The sequence below is a fragment of the Cibotium barometz genome, chromosome 52 (genome assembly GCF_041138505.1).
Source record: "Cibotium barometz isolate CiBa-2024 chromosome 52, ASM4113850v1, whole genome shotgun sequence".
Lineage (NCBI taxonomy): Eukaryota > Viridiplantae > Streptophyta > Polypodiopsida > Cyatheales > Cibotiaceae > Cibotium > Cibotium barometz.
In genome coordinates, this window is record NC_141097.1 from 11657356 (window position 1) to 11666452 (window position 9097).

Sequence of the window (9097 nt, forward strand, 5' to 3'; positions counted from 1 at the left end):
GAGCCTTGAGTAAACCTTCTATAATACTCCATGTCCTAGAAAAGACCTTAACTTTGCCTTTGTTGTAGGAAAAGATCTTGGAAACTTTATCTAGATCCATAGCAATCTCTTTCTTTTAGACAACATGACCAACTAAAACACCTTGAGTGTATCCAAACCTGCATTTTGTTGGATTCAATATCAAGCCTTTCAAACACTTTTTCAGCTTGTGCAAAGTGATTAATCCTCTTCCGATAGAGACAAAAGTCATCAAGGAATACCTACACATAAAAAATCATCAAAGTGATCAATCCTCTTCCGATACACACAAAAATCATTAAGGAATACCCTCACAAAGTGACCAATAGAAGGCTCAAATCCCCTGTTCACAAAACTTTGAAATGTAGCAGGAGAATTACGTAAACCAAAAGGCATCACACGATAATCAAATTACCCATGGTGCAGTGAAGGTTGTCTTTAGCTGATCTTGCTCTGCAATGCATATTTGATTATACCTACTATACAAAGTGACCAATAAAAGGCTCAAATCCCTTGTTCACAAACCTTTGAAATGTAGCAAGAGCATTACGTAAACCAAAAGGCATCACACGACGATAGTCAAAAGTACCCCATGGTGCAGTGAAGGTTGTCTTTAGCTGATCTTGCTCTGTAATGCATATTTGATTATACCTACTATACCCATCTCCAAAATTACTAGCCACTTCATAAAGAATTTGATTACTAAAAGGAATAGGGTAACAATCCTTCTTAGTCACAGCATTGAATAGGTTAATGATCATTCTTAGTCACCACATTTAACTTTTTAAAATCCACACATACCCTCAACGTTACATTATAGGAGAAACCCAATTAGACTCTTCCATGGGAAAAATAACCCCAATAAGACTCTTCCATGGGAAAAACAAACCTAGAACAATTTCTTACTTTACCAAAAGTGAGAAGTTAGGGTTCATGCGGTAGGGTCATTGGTGTGTATTGGTTGTGCCGCCCCATCCACAAGATCCACTTGTTTGAGATGCTTGTAGTCAACTGCAAACATATGAGCATAACGCGATGAAAAAGAGAATAATTTTTCCCTTTCATGGTTAGTGATCATGTCTCCTATAGCTGAATGATCTTCTTTACTTTGCTCACTTTGTGAAACAACAACACTAGTAGGTGAGATAAATATTTTCTTCTTATGGGGATTCTTACCAATGGTCATGTACCCTTCACTCCAATATTCCCTTGCATAGACCCTTTTCAATCAAGGCCTTCTAAGAAGCCTAGGATAAGAAGTTTGATTCCTCTTCATAATTTGGAAATCTAAAGAGGTTGATAGTTCCATGATAGAAATCACCACATTAGTCACAACGCCTTCAGGTTTTACACTTGCCTTATTTGCCATCCCTAAGGTAACACTAGACTTGTGACTATTTTTAAGCCCCAATCTTTCCATTAAACATTTAAAAATGACATTGAAGAACACTAGCAATAAAAATGACATTGATTCCAAAACCATCATCAACAAGAATATTATTTACATCCATTACATACCACATCAACTTGAGGAGAATAGATGTCCACTTTAGCCTCCACTAGCTAAGCTGCCACATCTTTCTCCTTCTAGTGTTGATGCCACTTCTCAACTCCCTCCTCAAAGAAGGAGTCAATGCAACAAGTTGTCCATATATGTGATATTTGCCTTTTGAAATCCCATATCTTCCACATCGGAATAAGATCCTTGACTCCTAGAGTGGCCAAAGTCATTACCTTTTGGGAAATAAGTTCAGTGTTGTAAACTCATCATAGAGCTTTAAGGTTTATTTTTAATAAACCTAATCCACTCGGTCACATTGTAAGGTGGATTATTCTTTTGTAAGAATATGAATTTGAGGTTTTGGATAGGCCAGGGTCTAGCATATCAATGCAAATGCTATATCTTGAACTTATGGTGATATAGGGGATAAATTAGAGGATGTTGATTTTCTTGATACTAACCTTATGGCTATAGATGTTATTCCAAAGAGTTTTCAAGAAATTTATGATTATCTTTCAAAGAGAAAATATCCTAGTAGCAAATAAGGAAGAAGCAAAACATTGCGCATAGAACCTAAATTTCTACAGTAATTAGAAATAATATCTATTTCCAAGGTGCTGATGGGATTTTTAGTAAGGTGGTTTCTCATATAGATGGACAAAAGCTTCTTGAGGTGTTTCATGACGGATTATGTGGAGGCCATTATGACGGCAAGGCTACTATCCACAAAATCCTTATTTTAGGGTATTATTGGTCTTCTCATTTTAAGGATACTTTTTCCTTTTGTCATACTTGTGATATTTGTCAAACTTTTTCAAATAGGTCAACTACACAAGGATCACCCTAAATTATCCCTCCTCTTAGTCCTTTTGAAAAATGGGAGATAGACATTGTTGGGCCACTCTTTGTAGGAGGAATCAAATTATTGTGGTAGCCACTGAGTATCTTACCAAATGCGCTATGGTAAGACCTAAGTCAAGAATACAACAAGGGAGGATCAACCCCACATAGCATTTAAGAGAGGAGAAATATCCTAAGTATCGTCTTTTAGATTTGCCTTATCTTGATGAATGTCATCATGTAGCTGTGAAGAATGTTTTAAAGGCACAAATCAGGTAGAAGAAGGCATTTGATGCAAAACTAAAGACAAAGTTGTTTAAGAAATGTGACAATTGTGAAGGATTTTGATGCCCATCATAAAAAGCGAGTTGGTAAGAAGTTTTTACCGCTATAGTTTGGCCCATATCGTGTGAAGGAGGCACACTATGATAACGGCACCTACACTATGAATTGGAGGATCTTAATGGGACATACTCACATTGGGTGCATCAAGATATGTTGGCTTTATTTCATGCACATGGATCTTGATGGGATGAAGCTAAACTATGAGGACAAAGTTGGGGAGATGTAATACCAAAATTTTCCTTTTATTGAGGCTTACTTATTATAATGTGTAACATATATGTGTGGTGATTATCCATGTGGGCCCCGGCATTTTGTATGCCAATAATGCTTACCAATAAGGAGGTTATACAAGAAGCTAAGCTTATGAGAATCCTTTCACATGAGGTTTTGATAGCAACCTGGGAAGCTTGTATAAGAAGTTGGCGGTTGTATTGTGACTTATCTTCTTGATGATGATTTGGCTCCAAATGGTTTCACATGGAGGATTCCAAGAGAATTTCTATGCAATATTATGTATTAGGTGTGAGAATAAGCGGAGTGTTTATTGTAAATACCATGTGTATGATTCAGATAAATACATTGGTATGGGCTATAGTGCTAGATGTATATAGAATGGGTGATGAGTCATAAAATAGGAGTGGGCCTTATGTCTAAGTGGAATGGTAATTCTAGTAAAACAAGATACTCAAGCTTGTGGATGCATAAGGAGAGCATGCGGAGGACTGTGGAAGTATGAAGAATCCTTCTCTAGAAGTCCTATGTGGAGTACTAAGGAGACTTTGGACATGTGTAATTGAGGGGCCTTCATCAAAGGGGACAAGTTCCCCTTTATTACATAAACTGGTAATAAGAGCATAACTTGCCTCAACATGAGATGCATGATGAGAACCTGCACGGGGTGTATTTTTTTAGATTACATAGCACTCATCCAATTTTCAGATTCCTTTGCTTCATCAAAGGAGATAGGTTCCCCTTCATTACATAAACTAGTAATAAGAGCATAACTTGCATCAACATGAGATGCATGATGAGAACCTGCATGGGGTTTTTTTTTGCGCAAACATTTGTTAACGAGCGCTTTTTGGTTTTAAGGTGAGCAGTTTCTGTCTCTACTCTTTATGTCTCTCTCTACTCTTTCTCTCTCTACAGTTTTGCTCTCTCTCTCTCTCTCTCTCTCTCTCTCTCTTTCTCTCTTCTCTTTTTGGTTTTAAGGTGAGCGATTTCTCTCTCTTTATGTCTCTATCTACTCTTTCTCTCTCTACAGTTTCGCTCTCTCTCTCTCTTCCTCTCTTCTCTCAATCTACTCCGATTCCATAGCATGTTTTTTTTTAAAGACAGCGTACAAAGATGAAACTTTCAACATATTTTAATGTATTCCAAGACTTCTGCATATTATGACCACCACCTATGAGATGTTGAGCACAAGACACCATAGGCTACTATCATTGTTACTTTTTTACAAAGACACCATAGAGAGATGAAACTTTCATTATATTCTAAAGCAAAATTCTAAGGCTATAACATATTATGACAAACACCTCCGAGAAGTTGAACACAAGCAACAATACATGAAAGCATATGTATACACAATCTTGTTTACTTTCATGGGCTACTATCATTGTTACTTTTTTGCAAAGACACCATAGAGAGATGGAACTTCCATTATATTCCAAAGCAAAATTACAAGACTATAGCATATTATGACAAACACCTATGAGAAGTTGAACACAAGCAATAATACATGAAAGCATGTGTGTACACAATCTTGTTTACTTCCATGGGCTACTATCGTTGCTACTTTTTTGCAAAGATGCCATAGAGAGATGAAACTTTTATTATATTTCAAAGCAAAATTACAATACTACATCATATTATGACAAACACCTACGAGATGTTGAACACAAGAAACAATACATGAAAGCATGTGGGACCTCAACTATTATCTTTGACTCATCCGACTACCCTAAATTTGCAATGAAGGTGGCAATTTCTCCTCAAAGAGGAGCCTCTTTTGCCTCTTTAATGATGCCAAAGTCTCTCCACATCCCAATGGTTGTTGTCGCTTTCACCTCTAACATGTTCTTGTCTGCAAAGGTCTACCACTTTCTCCATTTTGTGAGCTTCTTGTAAAACTCCTGCAACTCGGACATTGTTGTCCATGCCTCTATCATATTATTAGAGGGATTGGTGGATGAACCCATGATAATAAAGATGAAGAGATTGAGGGGGTGTAGAGTACTTGAGAGGGTGAGAGGGAGAGAGTGGAAAGAGTTTGAGAAATAGAGGGTGGCGATTATGTTTGAGAGGGGAGGGGGAGTGGAGGGTTTGAGAGGGTGAGAGGGGTGCGAGAGGTTGAGAGGGGAGAGGAGGGTTTGAGATGGTGAGAGAGGGGTGATGAGAAGGGGAGAGGAGGGTTTGAGAGGGGAGGGGGAGTGGAGGGTTTGAGAGGGGAGAGGAGGGTTTGAGATGGTGAGAGGGGTGATGAGAAGGGGGCGAGAATAGCCTTTGAGAGAGTGAGAGGGAAGAGGTGGGTTTGTTAGGGAAGCATTTTAAGAATCCATCTAGCCGCATCCAAGTGTGGCTTCCTAGGGGCTTGTTAGGAAAGCATTTTAAGAATCCATCTAGCCGCATCCAAGTGTAGCTTCCTAGGGGCTTGCATAAACTGACTCACAAGTCCAATAGCATAGCTCAAGTCTGGCCTAGTAATGGTCATGTAGATCAAGCTATCCACTATGCACCTGTACGTAGTGGGGTCCTCCAAGCTCACCTATATCTACAGAAAGCTTTGTGTTCTACTCCAATGGCACTAAAAAGCAACTCACCCAAATCCTTCATCTCAAACTTTTACTTCAAAAGCCTCCTGACATCATGTATGTTAGCATCACTATCACCAGTGATGATAAGTCATCCACATAGATGACTAATAGCATGATCCCTCTATCTGTCTTTTTTACATAAAGTGAAAAATCTACATTGAATATCTGAATTCCAATGGTGACAAGATACTCCTCGATCTTTTTTGACCATGCTCTGGGTGCTTACTTCAAGCCATACAAGGCTTTGCATAACCTGCACACAAAATCTAGGTATGCATCACTCTCATAACCTGGTGTCTGCATCATGTATAATTCTTCTTGCAAATCACCATGGGAGAAGGCATTCTTTACATCCATCTAATGTAAAGACCAACCCTTTGCTACAGCCATAGCAATGACAGCTCTCACAGTTGCCATTTTTGCAACTAGGATGAATGTCTCCTCATAGTCAATGCCATAAGTCTGCACATAGTCCTTGGAAACCAATCTTGCCTTATACCTGCTCACTAAACCATCAGCGTTATGCTTGTCCTTATACACCCACTTACATTCAATTTTCTTCTTTTCCTTAGGCAAAGGTACTAACTCCCATGTTGCATTTGCATCCAATGTTGCCATCTCCTCATTCATGGCAGCTTCCCATTTCTTATTTCCAAGTTCCTACTCAAAATAAGTGGACTCCAACTCTTATACTACTTTAACCATCATGTAAGCATAATGATGGGCTGTATATCCATCATTTCTCAACCTGTTCATCATCAACAGGTATCTAACCCTCGTAGACCTACATACACCTGGATCAGCGCCAGGAGTCCTCAAAACAACCATCATTCTCCTTATACCATGAGTAACCATAGACGGAATGCCAAGCTCCTCATCAAGGCTCTACTTAGAGCTGCTAGAGTCACCATCTAATATGAGTGACCTACTAGACAGACCAGGCACAAAATGTTGATCTATTTTTCCCTTCCCTTTGCATGACACATATGTACCTACATCTATCCTCAACCTGCCTGACCATGGACTAATATTGGATCTACTGCTAGAGGACTCTCTAGGTCTACTAAGCACCTATGATTACTGCTCTACATGTGGTGCAACATCAAAACTTCTTACATCTACATCTTCGATTGCCTTCACTACATACCAACTACTCATCTAGATCTTCTGTTGCCTTCACTGCTGGTACCAGCTACTCATCTTGTCAAAAACAACATCTCTGCTTATTTACATCTCACGAGTGGTAGGGTTATAACATCTCTGCTTATTTACATCTCACGAGTGGTAGGGTTATAACATCTATAACCTTTGTGCTCCATAGCATAACCAATAAAGATGCATTTCTCTACCTTTGGATCCAACTTTATTCTTACTTCATTAGGAACATGCACATATGCAATATACCTAAACACTTTCAAGTGAGACACATCTGTCTTATCCCTATAAACTTCTGTTCAAGCATCATACCATGAATAGCTATAGTGGGTGTATTGTTTATAATGTACACAGTAGTTGCCATTACTTCTACCCAAAAACAATGTGACATATTCTTTTCAGCCACATCAAGGCACGTGCCACTTATGCAATGTGCCTATTTTTTCTTTCTGCAACACTATTGTGTTACAGAGTGTACCTACATGTAAACTGTCTCTTGATTTCTTGCTTTCTCTAGAAATCACTGAGCTCAATGGAGAAATACTCTCCCGCACCATCTGATCTCAGGAATTTTATTTGCATGCCTTTTCCTTCTCAACCAAGACTTTAAATCTCTGAAAGGGAGCAAACACCTCACTTTTCTCCTTTGTGAAGTAAACCCACACTTTCCTAGTGTGGACATTAATGAATGTAACATAATACCTGCAACGTACAATTGTTCCAGTCTTGGTCAGTCCCTATATATCTGAATGTATAACATCTAATGGCCTTGCACTGACATGATTTTCATGTGGGAAAGCATGTTTGGCCTGCTTACCAAGTTGGCATGCTTCACATACTTTATGCATACCATCAACCTTAAACTTTGGCAAACTTGCAACAATATTTTAAGCCTACATAGACTTCAGCCGATGTATATTCACATGACCAATGTGCTTGTGCCATATGTCAATATCTACAAAATGACACCTGTTCCATGTGCAAACATGGTTGCCTTTACGTCAGGCATGTTCACATCCAAAGTAAACATCCTAGTATTTCTATTACCCTCTGTAACCAAGCAAACATGGTTGCCTTTACGTCAGGCATGTTCACATCCAAAGTAAACATCCTAGTATTTCTATTACCCTTTGTAACCAAGCAACACTGGTTTTTGAAGTCTCCCACAAAACATCCTTCAGGATTAAACCTCACTTGTAGACCCTACTTAACCATGCTTTCCCACATGATTTTCATGTGGAAAAGCATGTTTGGCCTCCTTACCAAGTTGGCATGCTTCACATACTTTATGCATACCATCAACCTAAGACTTTGGCAAGCCTACAACAATATTTTGGGCCTACATAGACTTCAGCCGATGTATATTCGCATGACCAATGTGCTTATGCCATATGTCAATATCTGTATGATGACACATGTTCCATCCGCAAACATGGTTGCCTTTACCTCAAGCATGTTCACATCCAAAGTAAACATCCTGGCATTTCTATTACCCTTTACAACCAAGTGACACTAGTTTTTGAAGTCTTCCACAAAACATCCTTAAGTATTAAACCTCACTTGTAGACCCCACTCAACCATTTGTTCAACAGAAACCAAGTTCTTCGTAATATTTGAAACCAACATGAAGTACATCTACCAAGCACTTAATTTTACCATCCTACATAGACAATGGCACTTTACCAACATGCGCAATGGGATGCATAGTATTATCACCTGTTTCTACATAACCTGGTTTTTTCATTTTCTACATCTCTAAACTACTCACCGCCCGTGACTAGTCATGTGGTTAGAGGCGCCAGAATCCACATACCGTATATCTTGAGATCTTGACACATCTTCTGTTCTGGAACTAAGCATGTGCTACATGACAAACAGCTGCTTACTTCTGTCATCATCATCACCATCCTGTTTACTAGTAGATGATGCATAGTTGCCTTGCTCTGCAACTTTTCACTTTTAATGTCATTCCGCTTTTTATAGCAGTCCTTTGCCATGTGCCTTGGTTTGCCACAATAATAGCGCTTTATGTTATTTGCACTTTGATTTCTTTGCCAACCACCTTGGCCTCTTTGGCTTCCCCTACCTCTAGATTGGCCTCTTCCACCTGTGTATGATTGGTATTGTGAATCATTGGACTGTTGTTCTCCAGAATTCTAGTTTCCTTGTCGACCACCACCTTGGCCTCGACCACGACCTCTACCTCTACCTCTACCTAAATTAGAGTGGAAGGCCTATTCTAATGTATTCTTGCTTTGTGAAGAAGAGTCTATTAAAAGACTAAGGTCATGTAAAAGGGTAGGAGAAGGGTGTGTGTGTGAATGGACTTATGGTCCACTAGCTCACCTATTTAAAGGCAAAGCTAGAAGGCATTTGTGTGGGCAAAGGCCAAGTTGTATGCATAAGCAACTTAATAAACAAG